A 26,914-nucleotide genomic window follows, 5' to 3' on the forward strand; every position below is an offset into this window, starting at 1 on the left:
ATATTTTTTATCTTTCAGCTTCTCATTCTAGAAATAAGTAGGTGAACTCTCTTTTTAATTATTCCTTTGAAGAGGAAGATTTAGGTTGAATGTCAGGAAAACATTTGGTAACAAAGAGAGCTGTCCAAAACCACAGTCCTACAAAATTCCTTTTATGACAGATATGGTGCTAAACCAGGTAGGGTCAAAACAGAGAAAGACAATTATAGACCAATTTCCCTAATAAATATTGATGCAAAAATCTTAAATAAAATATTAGCAAAGAAATTACAGCAGATTATCACCAGGATAATACACCAAAAGCATAGCCTATTGCTCTAGGAGGTCAATGCTCCTTCTTGCAAGTTACCTTCAGGCAGAAACTGGGTGATTTTTGGCAGGGAAACTTATAGAGAGCTAGATTCAATTTGGGTTGGCCTAGATAACTTCTAATGTGATTAGATAATAGGAAAGAAAAACACCTGGTTTTGCCGTTAGGGGATGTGGGTTCAAGGCCTGAATAATCTAAGTGACCTTCAGCAAATCACTCCCTTTCTGTAGACCTCAGTTTCCTGTATTCCTAAATTCTTCTCCTATTCATACTCTAAGCTCCTTGGATCATTTTTAAAAATAAATTTTCTTGATAGTTTTTGTTTTACAATTTCTGGTTATAACAGCAAATCCACTCCTTCCCTGCTACCACAACATTTTCCTCCTTTGTAATAAATAAAACAATTTAGTCAAGAATACCATTGTAGTGATCACACTTGTCTTGTTTGCAATTTTCTTTTTCTTTTTTTTTTTTCTTTATTTCTTTGTTTATTTTTGCTGAGGCAATTGTGACCTTTGTCCAGGGTCACACAGCTAGGAAGTATTAAGTGTATGAGGTCAAATTTGAACTCAAGTCCTTCTTACTTCAGGGCTGCTGCTGTACCAACTAGTTGTCCCACAATTTTCTTTTCTTGTAGCCCCTTTCATTTTGTTGCTGAAACTAATAATAAATATTATAGTATTTAATTATGACATATATGGTATTTTGCTGTTGTTTAGTCATTTAAGTCATGTCTCTTTGATCCCATTTGGGATTTTCTTGGCAAAGATACTGGAGTGGTTTGCCATTTCCTTCTCATTTTACAGATGAAAAAAACTGAGGCAAATGGTTAAAGTTATTTGCAGAGTCAATAAGTATCTCAGGCCAGATGTGAATTCAGGAAGATGAGTTTTTCTGACTCCATACCCAGTCTTCTATCCACAGCTGATAATCCTCCATTTCCACAGTACTTTAAAGTTGCAAAGCATTTCCAAACATTATTTCATTTGATCTTCAGAAAAACCCTGAGGGATTTTTGTTTTCCTCATTTTGTAGATGAGGAAGCTGAGACAGACAGAAATGATTTGATGAGGGTCAAATACCAGAAGTATTTGAGATTGGATTTGAATCCAGGTTGGTGAAAAAGAAAAATATTTCCATTAGCTGTTCTTCTGAGGTATTGTTGGTATTTCAGTCACTCAGATTTTGGCTTGGTTTTCATGATTTTTCCATTTATGTTGTTATGGTCATGGTGTATACATTCCTGGTTGGTTCTACCTACTTCTCTCTGTATCTGTTCATACAAACCTTCCTAAGTTTTGTTGAAGTCTTCATTATGTGATTTTTTTAATGACACAGTTATATTCCATGACATTTATATACCTCAATTAGTTTAGCCGTTCTATAGATCCTTTGATCTCAAGAGGCCCCTGAGCTTGAGATACAGGATCCCTCTTTGGCCACTGCTTCTTGCTCAAAACACTGTCTGAAAATAGTTTTCCCTTTAACAAGCCAAAGAACATTTTTGTTCCATGAGCTGTAAGAGGCTGGGTTTTCACCCAGAGACCACACGTTTTTCATGTGTTTGGCCCTGGGTGAATGCCATTTAGTTCAGATGTTTGCTTTCATGGAAAGTTAATGCTTGAACTGGATGATGGGGTCATGTAAGACTGACCAAAGTCAGGGTTCATTTCCATAGTGGGTGAGCATAGGTAGTGGAAACTCTTTTCCTTTTAATATCATGGAAAGAGTTCTGGGTCTAGACTCAGAGAGTCACAAAAGTATCTATATGATCCCTGATAACTTCTTTGTTTTAAGTCTTAAAGAGTCAAGTCTTGGTTAGATCCTCTGGAAAATGATGGTGTTGGATGGAACAATTTCTGAGATCTTTTTCAGGGCCAACTGGTTATTCAGTGATTTTCTGACCACCTTATAGACAGACCTTGCACTTAAAGATTCATAGATTTATACCTAGACTTTAGAAACCATCAGGTTTCAGAACTTCAGCTTACAGAGAGAGAAACTGAAGCTGAGAGAGCTTAAGTGACTTACTCAGTGTCTGAAGCAAGATGTGAACTTGGATTTCCTGATTACATCCATCATACACCTAGTTACCTCTTATATAACTAGGATTTGTTGCCTTAGGCACTTTTCCAAAGTGGGTCAATGTGGTTTTTGTCTGCTTGACTCCAGATTGTAATCCTTCTTCTTGGAAACCAAAGATTAGAGTACCAAGGGGCAACAGCAATCCTAAATTCTCATGGGAAAACCAACTTATTTATTCCAATGCAAAGAGCACTGGGTTTGGAGTAAGAGGATCTGACTTTGCATCCTAGCTTTGTTACTTAATTGTAGCGTGCCCTCCTGGCAGTTACAATTACTAGTCTGTCCTAGGCCCAACAGAGTACCTTTGACCACTGACCTTTGTAGTGTCAACTCTACCTGGCTCGCCTCCTCTGAGGCCTTCAAAGGTCTCTGGCCACAATCTCTTGAATCTATAGCTTAATAACCGGCCACGTGTAATTTTAAAAGCCTTTATTATACCTGCTCACATAATGCCCTGACTGATGCCCTGACTTGTTGGTTCCCGAGTGAACACCTGGTCAGAAGACCCACGTGTTCACTACCAAAATCCTTACCTCTTTTGGCTATCCATCTTGGCTTGGCCACCCAGGCTAGGGAGCCAGGGTAAAGAGTGCCAGGTTAAAGATTGTGGTCAAAGGTACTCTGTTGGGCCTAGGACAGACTAGTAATTGTAACTGCCAGGAGGGCACGCTACAAATGGCGCCCAACGTGGGGCACATTACACTTAATAGGACATTGGTCAAGTCATAACCTGCCTCAGTTTGCTTATTTGTAAAGTGGATAAATGTGGATAAAATGTGGATAACTGTTGTACCTACCCCCCTGAGCTGATGATAGAGAACTCATTCAAAGTGCTTTGAAAACTTTAATGTACTTTTTGAAATTGCCTAGAATCACAAAATCACTAAGTATAGCAAGCCAGATTTGAATTTGAAATTTGAAAAAACAGAGTTCTCTATTCTTTCCAAGGTATAGCTCAAGGATACTTCTGTACAAAGTCATCACAGCTGAGGAATGGCTGAATGAGCTTTGGCCTATGAATGTGATGGAGCATGACTGTGCTATAAGAAATGAGGAAGAGGGGATTCCAGGGTAATGTGGAATTTGTGATACAAAGGAAAGTCAGCAGAGCCAGGAGAACAATTCATACTGTAACATCAATGTAAAAATGAACCATTTTAGGAATTTTACAAACTGAGGAGGCTCCTGACACCTCAAAACAATTACTATAGTAGCATCAAAGATCGCTGGTCACAGATACTATAATGATAATGAAAAAGTCTGTATTATTTTGAGAATTATCAAAATGTGATTCAGAGACATGTAAGCACATACTGTTGGGAAAATTGTGATGATAGAGTAACTCAAGTCAGGGTTGTCACAAATCTTCAGTTTGTGAAAAACAAGCAAACAAAAACAAGAAAAAAAAACACCCTACAGTATCTGTGAAGGACAATAAAATGAAGCACAATAAAATGAGGTATACCTGTATAATGATCATTTGTGGCCATCTGTTGTATAGATTATAGTAACTGTTTTGGGGTGCCAGGAACCAATTAATAGGCTCTAGGATGGCCTATTATGGTCATGAAAGAGAGAGTGAATTTCAGGGGAAGAATGATTTAAGTGTATCCACTCATAAATCTATTCACCTATTCATCCATCCATCTATCCGTCTATCTCCTATCTATCTATCTATCTATCTATCTATCTATCTATCTATCTATCTATCTACCCATCTATTCATCCATCTGTCTATCTGTCCACTAAAGTCAATGAAACAATTTATTTTCCTTTATTATATATATTGATTACAAGGGATTTGATTTTTGTTTTAAATTTAGTGGGTTAGAAAATGGGATATAGAAAAATAGATTTCTGTTAATTTGCTTTTGTTTTATAAAAAGAAAGTAAAATATAGAAGTAGTGAAACTACAGGTGTGGAATGCTGTGCGTACTTTCAAATAAAGCCACTGTTTTGTTAAAGTTTTGGAAATTTTTGTGGTTTAATCATTTCAATCATGTCTAATTTTTTTGTGATTCTATTTTGGATTTTCTAGACAGAGATTCTAGAATGACTTGGCATTTCCTTCTCCAGTTTACAGATGGGGAAGTTGAGGCAAAGAAGATTAAGACCCACGGTTATACAACTAGTCTCTCAGGCCAGATTTGATCTCAAATCCTTCTGACTTTAGGCCCAGCACTCTCTTTACTGTGCTACCTAGCTGCTGCAATCAGAAAATACTTCCTATGTAAAATCAAAACATCCAAAATGCTTTAAAAATAAGAAATAAAATTATTAACTTAATAATGTACAAAGAAGACAGAATATTATATTTGAAACAAAGTTTGTTATAACCTCTTTTCTTTTAAAAACATATTCATATTAAATTTGCCATCATGACCCTACTTCTAAATTTCCCTTTGTTCCTTATGAGAATTTTTAATATTTCATAAATTGCTTTTTCTATTTTTAATTGCTATTTTTTCTCTACTCATTCCTTCACTTTATCACCACAGTTTCCAGTATCTCCCCCAATTACTTTATATTTATTTTGATTACATTTTGCATTTTTTTATACATGTACACATTATTTTCTTTGATTGCACTAGAAGTTCCTTGAGGCAGGAACAATTTCAACTTTGAATTTGTATGCCTAAATTTAGCCCAGTGCTTAGCACTAATAAGCATTTATTAATAAATTTTTATTTAATTAAATAATTATCATCATGGCATAGTGGACAGAGAAATAGTCTTTGCCTATGAATATACTGGACCTGTAGAGTGGGTTTAGCTCAGGAGTTAAGGTCAAGATTTGAACCTTATGATAAAAAGGAAGCTACCTCAGTAATAATAGGAAAGAACACTCAGCAAAGACAGAGCATTGGTTCAGGTAAATGCAGCTTCCCACTCCCCTGCATTTGCTGTGTTTGTATGTTCCAGCCAAAGGGCATATTGACTTAGAACCCCAGTGGAAAACCCATCAATTATGAGGAGCACTAGTTGTCTACTAAATGCCTTAGATAATCAAAAAACTAGGTCACTGGAACCAGTGGTAATTGGCCAGATTGATTAATTCTTAGTGATGAATTTTATTGACTTTTTAGAGAAAAAATTTACCTAGGTGGCAGGGATTTTCCTCTCTTACTCTCATGGACTGAAAACAGATGAAGAGTAAATATAGCCCCTTGATCTACACTGGGGTTCATATCCTGCCTCTAACATGACCATAATGCTTCAGTGCCCCAGGTAAATTTGCATAAAAGGTGCTGATCAGTATTTTTGGTAGGAGTTTTCTCACCAGGAATTCCTTTTGGCAAACAAATTACAGTAAAAGAAAGTCCAGTAAAAAAGAAATCCAATAATGTAATTACCAAAACAGAGTGAATTACTTTCCTTTTTTAAACTTCATTTTTCTTTACTATAAAATTAAAGATTGGAATCATTGGTCTTGAAGTCCTTTCCAGTTCTATATTTTTCTCTTCCTCTTTCTCTTCTTTTCCATTTTTTCTTTTTTTCCCCTCTTTCCTTCCTTCCTTCTCTCTCTCTCTCAATACTCTCTTTTTCTTTTTTTCTCTTTCTTCCTTCCTTCCTTCCTTCCTTCCTTCCTTCCTTCCTTCCTTCCTTCCTTCCTTCCTTCCTTCCTTCCTTCCTTCCTTCCTTCCTTCCTTCCTTCCTTCCTTCCTTTCTTCCTTTCTTTCTTTCTTTCTTTCTTTCTTTCTTTCTTTCTTTCTTTCTTTCTTTCTTTCTTTCTTTCTTTCTTTCTTTCTTTCTTTCTTTCTTTCTTTCTTTCTTTCTTTCTTTCTTTCTTTCTTTCTTTCTTTCTTTCTTTCTTTCTTTCTTTCTTTCTTTCTTTCTTTCTTTCTTTCCCTATGACTGCAAAGTTAAGCATATCATTTTGGGGATGTAGGGTCCCCAGACTTGAATCCTTCATAAAAGGGTTTTATAAGATGATGGTCTCATCATTCAGTTGAATGAGAGGTGAGCTCTTGGATCAAAATTTTGGTCTCCATTATGTATAAGTTAAAAAGAATGAAAGAAATACTACTTCTAAATAACTGCTAGAAAGTGGCAATTGGAAGTCTAAGCCTGAAAGATATCTATCATCTCTTTCAGATCATGAAAGGATTTTTTACTGATAAGCCATAAAGTAGATTGTAGGCAGAGAGAAGAAAGCCTTGCACTTGGGTATTTGACAATTAATAAATAGCAAGCAATTATTAAGCACTTACTACGTGCCAAGCACTCTATTAGGTGCTAGAGACATAAACAAAGGTAAACTATCAAATACCATCCCTGACGTTTAGGAATTTGCCTTCTAATTAGGAAAACATTAAAATACATGTAAGGTAGTTAGAGAATAGAAGGAAGATAGTCTTAATGAGAGATATTCTAGCAAATGCAGAGACATTTCAAGGTAGATTAGATTTAATACCGAGTCTTGACGAAATCAGAAAAATCATGAAATAAAGGGGATGAGGGAAAGTATTCTAAATATTGTAGCTAGGGTAGAGGCAAAGAGATAGGGAAATAAAGTGTTAGGGGTCAAGTTAATTAGTGGGATAAGATATTGAGTTTGAAGAACAGTAAGTAGGCAGATATAGGTGGACCATGAAGCTCACGGAAGAGAATAAAGTGTAGGATGATTGGGAAGACAGGAAAACATTATGTTGTGAAGAACTTCAATACTAAATAGAGGATTCCATATTTGACCTTGAATGTTAATAGGGAGACAGTGAAGTTTATAGAGGAGGAAAGTGACATACTCACCTCTTAGGAAAATCACTTTAAAAGCTATGTGGATGATAGATTGTAGTGGACAGAGAAATGAGAAAGGAAGACCAAGGAGACCTTGGCAAGTGTCTCAGCGAAAGTTTATGATGCTGGGATCTAAGGATACAAATAAAGGAAAAATCATACTATCATTCCTGGTCTTAAGGAGCTTGAGGGTCTGTAGTAGTGTGAGTGGAGGGAAGTGGATGAATTCTAGAAATTTTGTTAAGGTAAGAAAACACAAAGTCACTAAGTGGGTGTGCTTAGTTAATAACAAGAAGAGCTTGCATTTATACCTTAAGGTTTGCGAGTTGAAGTATTTACAAGCTAAAACTAAAATGGAAGGAGTATTGATGCATGATTTTTTTGTTTGCAGATGATTGTGTGCTCAGTGCAGCTTCTGAATCAAGAATTCAACAAAATATGGATCAGTTCTCTGCTGCTTGTGCTAATTTTGGTCTAACTATGAACACCAAGAAAACACGGCTCCTCCATCAGCAGGACCACATCATCCAGATGTGGAACCATCAGTTACAGCAAGAAGGTGTTATGTTCATTTTACATATGAGGCAACAAGGCAAACAGAGGTTAAGTGACCCAAGCTCACAAAACTCGTAAGTACCTGAGGATGTGATTGTTTTGGACGGAACCCTGAGATTCTTCCCTTCCCAGACTGATTCCTTATTTTTTATTTTTTGACTAGGTAAAAAAAGTCCACTCTCTGCTTCATTTCTTACCTAGCCTTAAGCACTGAATGGGTGTTGCCTTGTTTGAATTAAGTTCTGTTGAAAACCTTGGCTTAAAAACACCAAGCTCTCTCACTGCATCCAGGGCTATCTCCAGTCATACTGGTCTATTTCGGGCCATTGCAACCTAGATGGCTCCAGAGGAGAAAGATACACTGGCGACTTTGCAGTCTTTCCTTACTCAAATCCAATTCACTTGCATATCATGGAATCTCCTCCCTGTTGTCTTGGTTGTCTCTGAGAACAAAGGGAAGTCAAGAACAAAAAGAAGTCTGAGGATGGATTTGAACTCAGCTTTTCCAGGCCCATGGTTTATTTACTAAACCACTTAGCTCCCTGACATTGAGGATTACAAACCTGGAAGATAAAGAGGAGGAAGATTTTGATAGTAGTAGGGAGGTTGGGAAGAGGGATGAGTTTTTGGAGAAAAGATGAGTTCTGTTTTGGATACATTGAATTTGAGGGGACATCCGGTAGGAAGGTACAACAAGCTGGAGACCCAGAATTGGGACTTGGCAGAGGGCATAGCACTTTCTTCACTTCCTCATCACAACCATAACCAGCACAACAACGTCAATGAATGGCCATCAGCAATGGCTCTGCTAACAAAGAATGGTCATGTTATATCTTCAAATTATTCCTAACAAAAAAGATTTCAAGATAAACCTAGTGGGAAAAATCAGACTCAGAAGGGGATAGTTTGCTTTCAGGAAGCTTTCAGAGGAAGAACCTACTTCTGAATATTTTTATTCAACTATTCAAAGCAATCACTTTATATATCTGCATGAAAATCTTTTGTTCATTAACTAAACAATAATGTAATAGTAACTTTTCCTACAATCACTTCAATATGAATTCTATCAAACAAGAAGAAAACAACAACAGTAACAACATTCTAAAAAGTGTTTTAGAGATGCCATGATATTTATTACTCAACAATGCTAAGAATATTGTCTAATATTTATTATTGGCCTAGATAGGTTAAGGATTATACAACTAATAAGATCCTGGTGTGAACACTTTGGCAAAGATTGTCATGGTAAACACTTCTGGGCCTTCATATTGCCTCTGGTGTAGCTGCAGGAAGATCCCAAATGAAAATAGAAGGGAATCTCCATCAGTTCCCAACTTCCAGTTTCTCAGCTGGATTGACCATTGCTGATTATTAGAATAATAGAATCACACAATCCAACAATGTTAAAATTTTTTTGTTCCAGTCAAGCTGGACTATTGATTGGCCCAGGAACTTGAGCCTCCAGGTCTCATGTGAATGAGTCCTTCCCCTCACCCAGACTGCATTTTCTACTAATCTCAGCTTCTTACAAGTTTGGTCTTTTCTCAAAGCTCAGCTTAAGTGTTATTTACTCTGGGTAAATATTAAATAGTAAATTTAATTTATTTGGGTTCTATTCCCAGTTTTCTAAGTGAAAATAGAACTCCAATATCATAGATCCAGAGTTAGAAAGGCCATCATTCTCAAAATCTGATTTTCTCATTTTAGAGATTAACAAACTGAGATTCAGAGAAATGAAGTAATGTATAAGAGCACTCACAGGGTAACGGATATAGAACCAAAGGGACTCTAGATTATGCTGGAGAAATTCCCCAAACACTCTAATCTCTCCTCTTTTATTTACAGATAAAGAAAGAGAAACCCAGGAAAGTTGTTTCTTTCCCTTGATGGTAAATAGCAGAGGCAGGATTTGATTCCAGGTCTTTTGACTCTAATAGACAAAATACTCTACAACATGCTTCTCTAAGTAACTGAAACACTTACTAAACACCTAATGTGTACCAAGAACTGAATTATGTGTTTGGCATACGTGTAGTCATTCTTATTAGAACTTAGCACAGTACATGGTATATACATGCTTGTTGAATTAAATTAGAAAGGAACTGAGAGATCATTTAGTTTGGGTAATAGGGAGAAACATTGGGCTTTTTGGATTTCCTTTCTGCAGCATAATCTAAACAAATACAAACTGGCTTTTGAAGAACAGGGCACTCGATAATGATACAGTGTGGGATCCAACTGGGCCCCCTGAGAGTGATATGGGACAGCTTTCCAAACTTGGTCTCTTCCAGCCCTCTCATCTGTGAGGCAAATCTTCAGTTTGATTCAACAAACATTCATGAGGTGCCTCCATTTATAGGGCCCCGGGCTAGCTGCTGGGGATGCAGATTGGTGATGGTATCAATGTGCCAATTTCCTCCAGTCTCAGGCTGTCTTCTCATCCCATGAAATTCTTGCCCACTTTTCCCTATCATTTTTTTCTGTAGATCTATAACAGATCCTGAAAGTTTTCCTTTTATTCTCTCCCTCTCTCTCTTTCCCCCTCTCTCTCTCTCCCTCTCTCCCTCTCCCTCTCCCTTTCTCCCTTTCCTTCTCTCCTTCTTCCTCTCTTTCTCCTTCTCTCTCTCCTTCTTTCTTCTCTCTCTCCCTCTCTTTCTCCTCCTCCTCCTCCTCCTCCTCCTTCTTCTTCTTCTTCTTCTTCTTCTTCTTCTTCTTCTTCTTCTTCTTCTTCTTCTTCTTCTTCTTCTTCTTCTTCTTCTTCTTCTTCTTCTTCTTCTTCTTCTTCTTCTTCTTCTTCTTCTTCTTCTCTCTCTCTCTCTCTCTCTCTCTCTCTCTCTCTCTCTCTCTCTCTCTCTCTCTCTCTCTCTCTCTCTCTCTCTTTCTCTCTCTCTCTCCCTCCCTCCCCTCCTCTCTTTCCCCCTCTCTGTTTATGTTTCTGTCTCTGTCTCTCACATAAAATTGCTATATTGACCTGCATCTATTTTATTCCTTTATTTATTGTGTACTTGTTTCCTCCTCCTCATTAAAATGGAAGCTCTTTGAAGGCAAGGACTATGTGGTTTTTGTCCTTATGCAATTTGTAAAATTTGGATATAATTTAGAGCTCCCTATCTTAATTCCCACTTTTGGCCAAATGGGTCCTTCAGAGCAAGGCTAATTGACTCTCTTGCTACCTCAACTTCTAGGAGTACCCATGAAGGGTTGGAGATATCATCCTCTAATACCATCATCTCAAGCCTCTGTTCCAGGGTGTTCACTCTAATGGTAAATGCTAGATACACTTGATCTTTTCAACAGAGAGGCAATCCAGGCCAGTCCCTATGATCTTGTGATGGAGAAAGCCATCTGCATCCAGAGAGAGGACTATGGGTACTAAATGTGGATCACAACATAGGATTTTCATCTTTTTTGTTGTTGTTTCTTGCTTTTTGTTTTCTTTCTCATTTTTTCCTTTCTGATCTGATTTCTCTTGTGCAACATGATAATTGTGGAAATACATATAGGAGAATTGCAGATGTTTAACATTAAAAAAAAAGATTTTTGGTCAGAGCACTGCAGAATCCTTCCTTCCTCCCTTGTCTCACTACCCCTGGAAACCTAACATTTATTAAGCAAAGACGTCTTCCTCTTTCTTAACTTGGCTCACGAGCATTTCCTCCTCTTTTGTGGAATCCTGGGTTAAATGGTTACCTTTCTTTTCCCTGACTTGATTGGAAATGTGTGCTGGCAAGGCCGCTTCTATCTTGGTTGGAAATCTGCTTTTGTGTGGTGGAGAAAACTGTCTCCAATAACGTCTTGGCCCCAACTCCAAGACAAGGACTGGAATTTTCACTCGTTCTTGTGGCATGAGGAACATGTGGAAGGACATGCATTTTTATTGGAGAATTTTTTTTAATTGTTGTTACAAGTCATTGCAAATAGACAGATGTTCACTTAAGAGGAAAGCACATCTGAGTGGTTTCAAAGCTCCAAACAGCTGACTTTGTTTTGTGTAAACTTATGAACCGATGTGATCGAACTAGAGTCTTTATTTTATTTTTTTTATTTTTGTAATTTTGATTAGTTCAATATGGTTCATTAACAGGCAAGAAAAAACCCCAGCAAATGACATCAACTTTTTGGTAATTATCATTATAATAGTAATATTTAGTTACTATGTATATGTCATGTCTGTAATATATGTGTGTATATGTATATGAGTGGATGCAGGGCCATAGGTAGGGAATAGCAAAAGAAATCAGCATGGCTGTATTAAACTGGATGAGGAGATGTCTTAAATAACAAGTAGGTTACAGTCAGATGGGGAAGGGCTTAGGATGCTAAACAAGGGGGTTTCAATTTGATTCTCAATTTAGTGGGGATTTGTTAGAATTTATTGAGCAAGAGAATGACATGGTCAGAGCCGTGCTTTAGAAAAATCACTTTGATTTATATGAAATGATGCAAAGTGAAAAGAGCAGAACCAGAAGAACAGTTCGTGCATTAACAGTAACACAGTGTGATGATTAACTTTGTAAACAGCTTTTCTCAACAATGCAATGATAAAAGAGAATTCCAGAAGACCCAGGATGGAAAATGCTAGCCACATGCAGAGAAAGAATTATGAAATCTGAATGCAGATTGAAGCACATTATTTTCACTTTTTTCTTTCTCATGATTTTTCCTTTTAATTCTTACTTTACAACATGATTGATGTAGAAATAGGTTTAATATGATTGTACATTTATATCCTATATCAGATTATATGCAGGCTTGGGACAGAATGGAGGGGGAGGAGGTAAGGGAAAAATATGGATCTCAAAAATCTTAGACCTGAACGTTGAAAATTATTTTTACTTGTAATTGGAAATAAATGTTATAGAGAAAAATCAATTTGACAGATGAATGGAGGCTGGATTTACTAGAGAAATGACTGGAAGCAAGGAGCTCCATTAGGAGAGCTTTCCAAAGGGCTTTTCTCACCTGACCCTGGGAAGCTGACAGTATCCATGAATGCTTTTGATGAATCTGTTAGTCACTGAGGTGGACCCTGCCTCCAACAATCAGGTTCCCAACCATTCTTGAGATTGATCCTTGGCCATAGGGCATTCGCTGTCTTTGTTGGGGCTCTCCTTGTGTGCTTCTGCTCTTTTGAGGATCCAAGTATCTCTCACTCTCATGGGGTGTACCAGTATGTCTTCCTTTTATTTTATTCCTTCCTTCAATAATAATGCTGCTACAACTACATTACCACTACTACTACTACTACTACTACTACTACTACTACTACTACTACTACTACTGCTACTGCTACTACTAGTATTACTACTATCACCACCACTACCACCACCATATACTACTACTACTACTATTACTACTACTACTACTGCTGCTGCTGCTGCTACTACTACTACTATCACTACGACTGTTACTATAGCTACTACTACTACCATTACTACTGCTATACTACTACTACTATTGCTGCTGCTCCTAATACTACTACTACTATCATCCATGATGTCACTGATCCTCTTCAAAAATGAATATCAAAGAATAGCACCTTCTATATACAAGGCACTGTGCTAAGCACTTTATAAGTATGTCATGTGATCTTTATAACCAACTTGAGGCATGTGTAGGTGCAATCATTCTCCTTACTTTACGATGAGGAAACAGAAGCAAACATGGTTTAAGTACTTGGCCAAGTTCACAGTTAGGAAGTAGGTGAGGCTGGATTTGAACTCAAGTCTTCTTGTGTCCAGGTGGGCCCAGCACCATCCAGCTGACACCTTTCTCTGAGGACATATTTTATGCTGCCTCTCTCATGTAATTCCTTATTTTTAGTATGTTATAGCCTCCTTGTTGCCCTTTAGATGCTCTCCAATATCAATTTTTGAGGAACCATGGCAGTACAGTGATCCTGGAGTTATGAAGATCTTAGTTCAGATTCTGCCTCTGACACTTAATATTCCTAGCCTATTTACTTAATTTGTTCAATTATAGAACAAGTATAGTGCCTGGAACATAGTAGGTGCTTAAAAATACTCTTTGACTAATTGAAATGGAAATATTAGGTTATGAGTTTCCCTTCTTGGGTATCTACAAAAAGCCAATTAGTTTAGAGTCAAACTAAATTTAGGAGCTGAGTATTCCAGGAAAAATATCAAAAGATTGGGAGGAGGGACCATTTTCTCCTTTTCTCTCCCCATGGACCAAGCTACCAGAGAGAGATTGGACTAGTGGAAAATGATGCATTTAGCTAGGAGTAGAGAGAGACATGCCAAAGCCAGATAGAAATTCTCTTGGGAAAAAGACAAGTGGATACCCAGACATGGAATTGCTAAGCTTCTCTGAAGTTGCTAAGGCTTTGGACCTTATAAAGTTGGATAGGTTGGAAAACCTGGAGGTCCCTTGGGTGTCAGGAGCAGCATCCCCAGACCATCTGTTGCTGACAGTGATGTCTGATGAGAAACATAAATAAAATAAATGAAAGAAAGAGCAGCTTCAGGATTCTACTGAAACCAAGAACAACCAAAAGGAACTTCATGAAGATAACATGAAGAGAGAAAAGGACTTCTGGTAACTCGGAGCTGTGAATTACCCTCATATACATCTCTAAATGCCATTTTACTGTAAGTAGGAGCCCACTCTCCTCAGGGACCTTGCATGTGAGAAAAGGAAAATTGTGACTTTAGGTTTTATTTTTTTTTGGGGGGGGGGTAAGGATGGGAGTTATTTTATAACTCTTTTTTGCTAGGTGTGTTTAATAAATAAATAAATAACTTACTAAACTTACTAAAAACTAGATAAATCAAACTTGTGGGGGTTTATGACTGATAATACTAGAAATCTCAGTGACTCTCAGTAAGTAATAGTGTCCCAAGTGGATAGTAATTCGAGTTCTGGACAACAAACTCAAGTGGTTCTTGGGAAAATAGCCTGGAGGAGAAGAGGAGTGGTACACTCTTATAACATGGTTCTAAGTCTATATAATCCTCTGGCTTCACCCTAGCTTGTCAGAAGCCCTTCTCTGTATCACCTGGAACTGATTATAATGCTCCAGCTGTGGTCTGACCAGGGGAGAGGGCAATGGGACTATCACCTTTCTCATTTTGGACAGAACGCTTCTGTAAATGTAGCCCAAATATCAAATGAGTTTTTGTTGGCTGTCTTGTCTCACTGTTGACTCATATCAAGCTTTCAGGTCATGAAACCCCCACAGCTTTTTCATTTGAAAGGGAAGGGTCAGTCCTGGGTCTCATTTATGCTGCTAATTGAAGAGAAGGAATAGAATAGAATCTGGGTGCAAATATTAAGAGGGATGTCATCTGCACTTTTATCAGTCAACCAACAAATATTTTTTAAGCACCTGTTATGTGCTAGACACAGAACTAGGCATAGAGAAAGAAACAAAAACAAAAACAAAAAAATCTCTTCTCACCTCATCTCCCCCAAACAGCATGAGTTGCTCTCAAGGAGCTTATATTCTATGGGACATCAGAATGACTAGAACATTAAATTTGGTATAAGCCTTGGGTTTGAACCCCCAGCTCTGCCTTTACTGTGTCTTCCCTTCTTTGGATCTCAGTTCCCTCAGAATCCTTTAGGTGAGTGGCTAGATTAGATCATCTCTCAGGTTCCTTTCTGTGTCTTGCATAAAATGCAAGTTGGTTGACTGATAAGTCCCCAGAGACCTAAGTCCCCATAATTTATGCTTATTTTTATTAGTAGCAGCCACAGTAGAAGTAGTAGTAGTAGTAGTAGTAATAGCAGCAGGAGGAGGAGGAGTGGTAGTAGTAGTAATAGTTATAATAGTGGTAGTAGTAGTAGAAGGAGGAGAAAGAAAGAGGAAAAAGAAGAGGAGAAAGAAGGAAGAAAAAGAAGAGGAGAACGAAGGAGGAGAAAGGAGGTGGAGGAAAAGGAGAAGAAAAGGTAGTGGTAGTAGTAGTAATAGTTATAATATATCTATAATATATTATATATAATATAATGTAATTATAATAGAATATATAATATAATAAAAGGAGAAGAAAAGGTAGTGGTAGTGTTAATAATGATAGCAACAGTAGTAGTGTCAATGGTACAAAAGGGGAGGTTATGGGATGGCCTGTTAATGTTACCAATGTCAAATTAAAAACAATTAGGAAGTCCTCCATGCATAATATGATACTCTACTACATTCTAGGCATTTCTCTAACCTTTTCTTGAATCTGTTAATATTTTTTGGCTAAACTGTTTACAATTCCATTGACTGTAGGATTCCTGGTCCAGAGCTTTAATCCCTGAGAAGGATTTAAAAAACATATGAAGAACACATGGACAGAAATATAGTGGAGAACAAATAAATGACTCTGGAAGTAAACTGTCTTACCCACCGCTTGTACCTGTGTGATTTTGGGCAAAACACTTATCCTCTCTGATTCTCAGTTTTCTCACTGTAAAATGAGTGATTTAGATTTGGTGTAATAGTCAATATTTAACTATTGCCTCTTCAAAAAAATACATTGTAGGACCTACTTTTAATTTTAATTACAATGTTAAACATTTTCCCCCATCACTTTCTTACATCTAGACATTCAAAATAACAATAAAATTGGCCCTCATTTGTTGTGTTGGCCAATTTGTAAAATTTTAACAACTGGCTCTAGGAGCCAGTTCTCATGGGCTATAGAACTCTGTGGTGTCCAGAGTTTGTTCCAGTTCTAGAGAGCTTTGTTCTGTCTTAACTTTAGCTTTACTTACATTCCCTTACTTACATGGCTGCTCTCAGTAATATTATTGGTGCTTGTATCTTATGAAATGTTAGCTCTTATTATATCTTATTGTGCTAATAAATATAAGCCTAAGTTATGGGGCCATAGGTTTTTGGTGCCAATCAGGCATTATGGTCACTTGCTAGTGGATAGGATTGGTCAGAACCTGATGAGCAGATGTCAACAGGGGGTGACTACAAAGCAAACTGGGATCCATGGAATCATATTCTAGTATGTATGAGACCAAAGAACAGAAAGCTGCTCAGAAGAAGAATCAATAATGCTGATATGGGTGAAGGTGATGTGTACATTTTAGTCTAGACCAATGATAATTATATCTAATTTCATTTCATATTGTTTCAGATATTTTTTTTTCTAGACTTAATGGACTTACCATTTTTTAAAGTTCAAATTAAGATGAAAAGTAGTGGAAAGTAGATGTATTTTGAGTTTAGAACATCTGAATTGAAATCTTATCCTTCTGACTTCTCGCTTTTGGCAAGTCATGTGTCAGATTCCTGGTGTCAGTTTTATGGTATCAGTTTCCTCATGAGTAAAGTGAAAGTTTGGATTAAATGACAAGACTCCTCATTCTAAAAAAATGCTTTTATTGATTTTTGAAGAACTATAATTTCCCCAGCATTTGTTATTTTCTCTCCTACAGAGAGTCATCCCAAAAACAAATAATAGTTTTAAAGACAAAAAAGAAAAAAATAGAGAGAAAAAGAAGAAGAAACCCCAACATATTGATAAAGTCTGAAAATGTGTATGATGTAAACCAGTAGATCTTCTTCCTCAGTAAGGGGAAAAGTGCTGTCTCTTTTCATTTCTTATTTCCTGACTTACTTCTTTATCCTTTTATTATTTTAGTTTTTAATTTGGGGATGGTTGTTCTTTGCATTTATATTGTTGCAGTCATTGTGTATATTCTTTTCTTGCTTCTGTTGATTTCACTCACCTCAGGCCATGTAGAACTTTTCTTGCTTCTTTCTTATCTTTGTAAATTTTCAAAATGTGAGGTGAAATCTCAGCATTGTTTTGATTTGTCTTTTTTTTATGCTTAGTGATTTGAAGCATTCTTTTATGTGTTAATAGTTTGCAATTCTTCTTTTGAGACTATTGTTCATATACTTTCAATATTTATCTATTGGGGAATGATTTATGTTTTTATATAACTATTCTTTATATATTTAGGATATCAAAGCCTTAGTAGAACAATTTGATTTCTCCCCTACATTTAATGGTTTTCCTGATCTTTGGTGAATTAGTTTTCTTTGTTCAGATGCTTTTTAATTTCATGTAATTAAAGTTATCTGCTTTATTATTTTTTTTGCAAGCATCCCTGTCCCTCATTTGCTTAAGAGCATATCTTATTTGAAGAAATGTATGATGCTTTCACTTAAATTTTTTAGAGTGTGATCTTAAGCATTAAGGTTATGTACTAATTTAGAATGTGCTATGAATAACCCCTCAAAAAATCAACTTTTTTCTATGATAGTAACAAAACATAAGAAGCAAAAATAGAAAAGGAAATCCCATTCCCAATCACTACAAAATATGAAATATGCTTTGCATGCTTTCACATGTACAATAGTATCATATTCCTTGCTTTCTCAATAATTGGGATTGTCCAGAGGCAGGAGGGAGAAAGAGAATTTTGAACTCAAAATAAAAAAAATAGAATTCCAAATCACTGCAAAATGCATAAAATAGATGGGGATTAACCTCCCCCAAACTCACAAAAGACATAGATTCAATTATAAAATGTTCTTTAAGGATACAAAGAACATCTTAACTAGATGGAAGAATATTGAATGTTTATGGCTGGGCTATGTTATACCAATATAAAAATGATAGTGCTACCAAAATTAATTTATATTTTTAATGCTATGCCAAGCAAATCATGGAGAAAATGGATACATTATAAAACTTGATAAATGGTCACAAAATTCACTAGAAAAACAAAAGATCTGGAACATTGAGGGGAATGATTTTTAAAAATAGAGATAAAAAAGGGAATAGCACTTCCAGACCCAAACTATATTATAAAATAGTAGCCATCAAAACCATGTAGTGTGGGATTTTTTTTAAAGAGAGACAGAGACAGAGAGAGGCAGAGACAGAGACAAAGAGAGACAGAGAGAGAGAAAAGAGAGAGACACACACAGATGGAGGTATTAATGGAACAGATTTGACAAGAGAGAATGAGAAATAATGGATTTAGGTGTTCCTATGTTTAATGAAAGGGAAAACACAAATTAGGGGGGAAAACAACCTAAACCATATTTTACAATCCATTCCAAGACCATAATATTAAAGATCATAATATTAAAAATAATTAGAAAAAAATCCAGAACAAATATCTCTCATAGGTATGGGTAGGATATTTATTCTTGACCAAATAAGGAAAAGAGGCCATTTCAAAAGATAAAATAGATAGCTTTGATTACATGAAATTGAAAAACTTCTACACAATGTTAATGCAGCCAGAATAAAAATGAAAGTAGTCAAATGGGAAAAATAATCTTTTTATTAAATTTTTCTGACAAGGGTATGCTATCCAAGATATATAAACTATGTATATACATGGATGTGTGCACATAAACATATTAAAACACATGTAAATATATGTGTATAAATATAGATAGACAGGACAGACATAATGAAATATCATTCTCCAATAGAGGATTTAAGGATTTATTTATGGATATGAATAAATAGTTCTCAAAAGAATTGCAAAATATTCACAATCACATGAAAGAATTCTCCAAATTAATAAGTGTCAAATGCAAATAGAAATGGATGCCTACCAAGTGACATTTCCTTAGAAAGCTACAAATGATAATACTGTATGTATTGTATTTTTATTATTCTGTATGTATTGTATTTTTATTCACTTTGTTAAACATTTCCCAGTTAAATTTTAGTCTGGTAGGTAGAACTTAAAATTTTTCAGGGGCAGCAAGTTTGACACCACTGAGACAAATTACTAACAAGAAAAGCAAATCAAATCAAAACAATCCTGAATTTGACTTGCATCTTGGAATTGTCAAAGATGGCAAAAAGGATAATAGTCAATGTTGGAGGGATTGTGGATTGAGAGGGACATGAATACATTGTTGGTGAGGCTTTAAAATGGTACAACCATTTTGGAAAGCAATTTGGGATTATGCAAATAAAATGACTAAAATATTCATACTCTTGGAACCAGCGACTCCATTACTGGATTTGTACCCCAAAGAAGTGATTGATAAAACAGAAAGTTCCTATTTGTATCAAAATATTTCACTAGTAGTTTTTCTGATAGCAAAGAATTGTAAACAAAGTCCAATAACTGAGGAATAGGTTCAGAAATTGTGACAATAATTCAAAGAAACTCTGAAGGATTCATGATAACAAAAACAAAAAAAAAAAAACCTATCCATACATACCCACAGAAAAAATTGGTTGTATTTGAATAGATACTGAAACATATTTTTTTATATTTTATAGGGGTAAGATTTTTTTCTGGGGAAAGTTTTAGCTAAATCCCAGAAATTTGGGTATAGTTTTTCCATCATTATTACTGTCTTCAACATAATTATTAAATTTTTCTATGATTTATTTTTTAACCTACTGATTATTTTGGATTCCATTACTGTCTTCATTTAGGTTAGTGCCTTTTGCTTTTATTCCTTGAACTAGTTACCATTTTTGTTGTGTTATAGTTAGTAAAGGGCATGTGTGCTATTCCTTTCTCTTTACATCTGCTCGTAATACCTCTGTACTTTAATACATGATCAAGTTGCATAAAAGTTCCATGTAGTGTTAAGAATATATATATATATATATATATATATATATATATATTCTTTATTAGTCCCATTTAGAATATGCCATGGATAATTTAGCTCTCATTTTCCCATAATTTTGTTAATTTTATATTTTTCTCTTTATCTTTCTTTTAGAATTATATGAAACCAAGAGATGGTCATTGAAATCTATTATTACTATATTATTATCTCTGTCTTTTTGAAACGTTCATTATGACTTTAAATGCTAAGGCATTTAGAACATATAAATTTGATACTGAGAATAGTTTTTTGTCTCTGGTGCTTTTAGTATAATATTAATATGTTATTCATTCCTTTTGGGGTTTTAGATGTCTGTTTTTGCTTAATTGGGTAGATCAATTGTAGCTCTTGCTTTAGATTTTCTTGATGCATTTTAGCAATTTTTAGGCCTCATTTTAAATCTGTCTATATATTTGTTTTAAAGATGAGTTTCTTGTAAGCGATACATTGTGGTGTCTCTTCATATTTTACCTTATTTCATTTTTTTTCTGTATATTGGTGTAGTTCTTTTTTGAAAAAAAATTGATTTTTCTTTTCTTCTGTGTTTGCTTGTAGCATTATGATGTTACTTTCTTTAAATTTGTAATAATTTTTGATACTGGTTAGTGTTTTCTTAATTGAGGACTTTTGACAATGAGATAGCTAGGTGGAATAGTGATTAAAGCACTGTGGAATCAGGAAGTCCTAAGTTCGAATAGACATATAACCTCTGATTACCTTAATTTTCTTATCTATAAAATGGGAATAATAATATCACCTATCTCTCAAGGTTGTTGTGAAGATCAAATGAAATAATAGCTTGGCACAATGTTTAGCATATAGTGGGTGCCAAATAAATGCTTTTTCCCTTTCTTCTATGCCAGACTCTGTTCTCTGCTATATTTTTAAGTAGGAGTTGGACACTTCCTACTTCTGTTTCTTACTCTGTGCTTCTGATTTTCTGTGCTGATCCTCACTTGCTGTGCCTTAGGTCCCTCTGTTTCTTTGAACCTCACAGTACAAGAGCAGCTTGGCTGCCTCTCTCTCTCTCCTCTCATTTCAAGAGAGTGCTAGGAACCTGAGAGGGCCTGAGCTTGGGGTCTCCCAGTCTGAGGGCTGTGGTGTCCTGCTTGTCACTGCCTGCTGCCATACTCTGGGCTTCCAAAGTGCCCACCCTGAGGCTTTCAGAACGCCTTAAACCTTTCTTCATGGGAACCTTCCATTCTTTCTGCCTCTGGCTACATATCCTTTCTGGCTACACAAAGAGGTATTCCCGGGCTTGTGCTGCCTTTGCTGCTTGCTCCCTTTCCTACTGTCCTTAAACTTCTGAATGACTTCCTGGGTAATTCTAGCATGAGAGAAGTCATTTACTTCAATTTGCCACTAGATGTATTGATCATTATTTGGCCCAAGTATTTGCTAAAATAGGTAGGTATGTGGGAGCAGGTATATCTACATTCCCTTCAGATAGACTCTTTTCTTGTAAAAATACACGATAGGGGCAGCTAGGTGGTGCAGTGGACAGAGCACCAGCCCTAAAGTCAGGAGGACCTGAGTTCAAATCCAGGCTCAGACACTTAATCCTTCCTAGCTATGTGACCCTGGGCAAGTCACTTAATCCTCTTTGCCTCAGTTTCCTCATATGTAAAATGATATAGAGAAGTGTTAAGGACCATGCCTAGGTCAAGGGGCAGGTCAGGTCTCCCCGAGAGCCTCCACAGCTGTGAATCATATCATCTGAAGGAGTTGTGGGGCAGCCTTTACTGACACAGGTGTTGCTTGTGGATTGCGAATGAAATAAATGGAGGCAGAGGGAAGAGGAGAGAGGTTAGATAACAGCAACTGCCTTTCAGTCTCCTTGTATCATCTTCCTCCTCTCACATGACGAGATCCATTCTACAGGTCTGAGACCTCCAGAAGCCATAACAAAGAAGGAAATAGCAAACTCTTCATGTATCTTTGCCAAGAAAACTCCAAATGGGGTCAAGGAGAGTCGGATGTGACTGGACAAGGAAAAATAAGGTAAAACATCGTGTTTTGTGGTTCTTCTCTTCCCTCACCAGCCTCAATTTATTCTCAGCTTTAGTCATCCTGATACAATTGTTTTAGTCTTCTGTGGCATATCTTTGTTTCTATGTTCTAATCATATCTTTTTGTTTCTTGAATTCTAAGTTATTTGGTGAATTCCTTATGCTGCCCTATCAGTATTTTCAAAAAAAAAATTCCTTTTCCACTTTCACTGGAGTTATTTCACTTATGTCTACAGAATCTCATTCTTGAGAATCTTTTATTTTATGTTTAACATGAAACCAATTCACAGCACTCTTTTTAATAGAGCCAAGCAAGTCTAGAGGTACAAAGAAGTATCTCAAAATCAGTAGACAATAAGAAACAAGATAGGCAATTATGTCTAATTAAATAATTGAGTTTATGGCTTGGTTTCTACTTGTATCGGTAGCCAGTATAAGGCTGCTGAATGGGTAGCCTTATGAAAAGTATATGAAAAAGTAATATGAAACTATCTGAAAAAGTAATGCCTGTTATAAATAAAATCAGGCTTAATTTGGGCCCCTCTAGTTTACTGTTATATAATTTAACTGTGAGGATAAGAAAAGACAATTATTTCTTTCTGTCCCCATGGAGAAAAAAATAGACTAAGTATCTCACTTCAGGTAATATGGAAAACTAGTGGAATTTTATAATTATCTGTTTAGGGAAAAATGTTTATTTTTCTCCCTACTGGAAGCAACTACTATGTATGATATATGTTACAAAAAATAGTTGGTCTATTTTGAAGTCCAAAATGGGACAGGTATGTGGCCCAATGGATAGTATTGGGCTTAGAATCAGGAAAATTCATATTTATAAATTCAAACCTGACCTCAGAGATTTACTAGCCATATGACCCTGGGCAAGTTGCTTAACCCTGTTTGCCTCAATTTCCTCCTTCGTAAAATGAGTTGGTAAACAAAATGGAAACCACTTTAGAATCTTTGCCAAGAAAACTCCACATGAGAGCATGGAGAGACAGAGATAACTAAAAATGACTGAACTGAAAGGTTAAAGTTCTGGAACATGTAGTTATGCTCTCCAGATCATAGGGAGAATAAAGTCTTCCAAAGAATACTGGAAAAAGTACTTCCAGGGGGAATATAAAGAATGAAAAAAAAATATGAAGATGTAGAGGGGAGCTATTAACTTAGATCATGGGAAAGTTATGGGATGGAAGACGTGGAGACATAAAGAAAGAAAGTAGAAAAATCACTAAAAATGTTGGGGCCACATAATAATTATGAAGCTATGGAAAGAGGAAATTCAAGGAAGAAGCAACTTTTTGATCTCTGAGGAATGATGTATATATGCAATCTGGAAAGAATCTGTTAGGTAATTATTTCAAAAGGAATGAAAGACTAGTGAAATAGCTAGCATGTATATAATTCTTAAGCTTTGCAACGCATCTCAAAAATAGATTCTATTTTATCCTCATTGAACTCTCGAGAGTTAAGTATTATTACTCTTTTACAGAAAAGGAATCTTCATAATTAATAAATATATAACCTAACTGCCCAATTAGTTTTTAGAAATAGATTATGTGATCCTGGGCAGCCCAGGAGAAGGAGTTGGTTGGAAATGGTCTCTTGACTATATTTCAATCTTCTTCATTGTCTCTGGGGAAAATGGTCTTCTCTCTTCTCCCATACTCACTGTTTGTGATCTCTTGTAGCAGAGCTACTCATTCACTAGTAGAAAAGACCATTCTCTTTCAGAGATCAAACTAAGCCAGATAATAATAAAGGTAGAAAGGAGAGAGCTTTGAAAAATGTTTTAATACTATGTGATGATCAATTCTGATGGACGTGGCCATCTTCAACATTGAGATGAACCAAATCAATTCCAATAGAGCAGGAATGGACTGAATTAGCTACACCCAGCAAAAGAACTCTAGGAGATGATTATGAACCACTACATAGAATTCCCAATCCCTCTATTTTTATCCACCTGCATTTTGGATTTCCTTCACAGGCTAATTGTACACTATTTCAAAGTCCGATTTTTTTTTTTGTATAGCAAAACAACTGTTTGGACATGTATACATATATTGTATTTAATTTATACTTTAACATATGTAACATGTATTGGCCAACCTGCCATCTGGTGGGTGGGTGGGGGGAAGAAGGGGAAAAATTGGAACAAAAGGTGTGGCAATTGTCAATGCTGTATAATTACCCATGCATGCATCTGGTAAATAAAAACAAAAATTAAAATAAATAAATAAATAGAAAAATAAATAATGAATTAAAAAAAAAAAAGAAAGAAAGAAAAATGTATTGTTCTATTGTTTCAATCATGTTGGATCCTTCCTAATCTGATTTGGGATTTTTATGGCAAATGAAAAATGTTTTGCATTTCTTTCTCCAGCTCATTTTACAGATGAGGAAACTGAGGCAAACAGGATTAAATGACTTGCTCCATGACCCAGTTAATAGTGTCTGAGGCCAGATTTGAACTTGAATAGATCACTTCCTGACTCCAGGCCTAGCACTTTATCTGCTGTGCCACACAGCTGCCCATTAAGAGTGTTGTGTCTAAGCTAAGAAAAGAAGCTATTTTGACTATTGGGAATTAAGTTGTAGAGAGAGAAGAGTCCAGGAACTGGTATAAGTAATCTGGCCGAAAACACTAACAAAAGTCAACATGAAGTTACCATGAAAAGGGAAAGACATTGGAATCCTGCAGTTCTGAAGATGTAAGATTCTTAGGCAATATGTATTACCTATATGTACCTCATTATTAGCATAGAGTAAAACTTCTTCTTTTTAAAATTTATTTTTAATGTTATTTCCTCTTCCCAAATACATGCAAAGATAGTTTTCATCATTCATCTTCGCAAAACCTTGTGTTCCAATTTTATCTCCCTCTCCTCTAACTTCCCTTCTTCCCAAAATAGCAAGCTATTTGACTTAGGTTAAACATGTGCAATTATTCTAAAAATATTTTCATATTCATCATACTATACAGAAAAAAAGAAAAGAAAAAATCTGATCAAAAGGGAAAAATGATTTTTAAAAAGGGGAAAAAACAAGCAAACAAAAAAACAAACAAACAAAAAACCCAACAAGCAAACAAACAATAACAAAAAATCCTTTGATTCACATTCAGCCTTCATAATTTTCTCTGGATGTGGATGACACTTTCCATCACAAATCCATCGGAATTACCTTGGATCACCTCATTGCTGAAAAGAGCTAAGTCCATCGCAGTTGATCATCTTACAATCTTGTTGTTGCTGTATACAATGTTCTCTTGGTTATGCTCACTTCGCTTAACATCAGTTCATATAAATCTTTCCAGGCTTTTCTGAAACCAGATCAAAGCTTCTTAAAATTTGTGTTTTCTAACTCCATGTGGGGTAACAACTGAATGTGAGCGTCATGAAATTATGATTTATTATCAGCAAATGTTTGATTTTTTTTTTATACCCATTTTGTAAAACCATCCTGGATTATGTAAAAAAATTTCTGTCAAAAAAGGGTCACAGTGGAAAAAGTTAAACCCTGGTATAGAGTGTCTTTACTTTAGTACCTACCCACTCTTTCCATTGGTACTATAGTACATATAAGGGAAGTATAACCTGGATTGTGGGGGGAATGTTTTCTTTGTTTTCTTATAAATCTATCACAGTAAACATTTTTTCTCTGAGCTACTATTTGTGTCTATTTGTTTTTTATTAAATGCAAATATGCTGATAATTTGTGAACTATATCTTAGGAATTCAGAATGACAGTACATTGATTCTGGAGAACTTTTTCATTCTCTTAGGGAACTAGTCTTTTATATTCAGTTGGAGGCTAGTTCAGACAGGGTGCTATATCCAGGAGATAGAGAAGGCTTGTCTAAATTAAACTATTTGAATTTGCAGCTCAAAAAGCTGTTATACTTATGAGCTTTGCAAAAGGTCTCTTTGTCTCTTCCAGGGAAGTATTCAGCAGCTAATTTTTTTATTTGGCCAAGGTCTTTAAGTTCAGAATGTTTTTCCTTGTTACAAATTTTGCTCCTTCTCAGAAAGGTAAGAAAGATCTGTCTCTGTGCCCCCCAGAAGTTGCTAAAGATTTGGGGAAATTGAGGGAGACTTGCTTTCCTGTGTTGGATTTATTAGTCATTTCATCAAAGTTGCATGTGATAGAGAAAAACAGTCATCCAGTCAGATTTAAAAATCAATCAGTCATGAAGGGAAAGCTTGGACTCTTTTGCTGTGTGACACACCGTGCATCTGTCTCTATTAAATCAATGGCAAAGTCATTCAGCAGTTCATAAAATGACACAACATCATTTCCTTCTAAAACATAATTTCCTGTGACTCACAGAAATGAACCACCTTGCTCTTAATTAGAATCCCCCTCTTCAATATTACAGAGAGTCTAATTGACTCTCCAGTAGAATCAGCTTTCCAAGTAGTAAGGAACTTGGGAATACATTATGCAGGTTGCTCCTCACCTCCTTATTTTATAAATGAGAAGACTGAGGCCCTGAGAGGGGAAAAGTGAAAACTTGTGCAAAGTCACATGAACGATAGATGAAGGAGCCAAGGCTCAAACCCAGACTGCCTTGTTTTTGATCTAGTATTTGTATTTTCATAGAATAAAACAAAGCTATATTTATATCTGGATATTTCCTTAGTTAT

The 26,914-nt window shown here is 35.9% G+C and overlaps 1 long non-coding RNA gene across 3 annotated transcripts in view; it reads left to right on the top strand.

The window, feature by feature from the left end:
- LOC141553948 (uncharacterized) overlaps positions 1-26,914 on the top strand; it is a 267,988-nt gene that overhangs the window by 127,600 nt on the left and 113,474 nt on the right. Inside the window, exons 4-5 of one of the 3 annotated variants that reach the window (XR_012485732.1) lie at positions 7,525-7,762; positions 7,852-8,757. This is a non-coding gene — a long non-coding RNA (uncharacterized LOC141553948). Of the gene's footprint in view, positions 1-7,524; positions 7,767-7,851; positions 8,758-26,914 lie in introns of those variants that run through there. The other 2 variants (XR_012485730.1, XR_012485735.1) reach the window with 2 other exon arrangements.

Source organism: Sminthopsis crassicaudata, chromosome 2, assembly GCF_048593235.1.
Source record: "Sminthopsis crassicaudata isolate SCR6 chromosome 2, ASM4859323v1, whole genome shotgun sequence".
Lineage (NCBI taxonomy): Eukaryota > Metazoa > Chordata > Mammalia > Dasyuromorphia > Dasyuridae > Sminthopsis > Sminthopsis crassicaudata.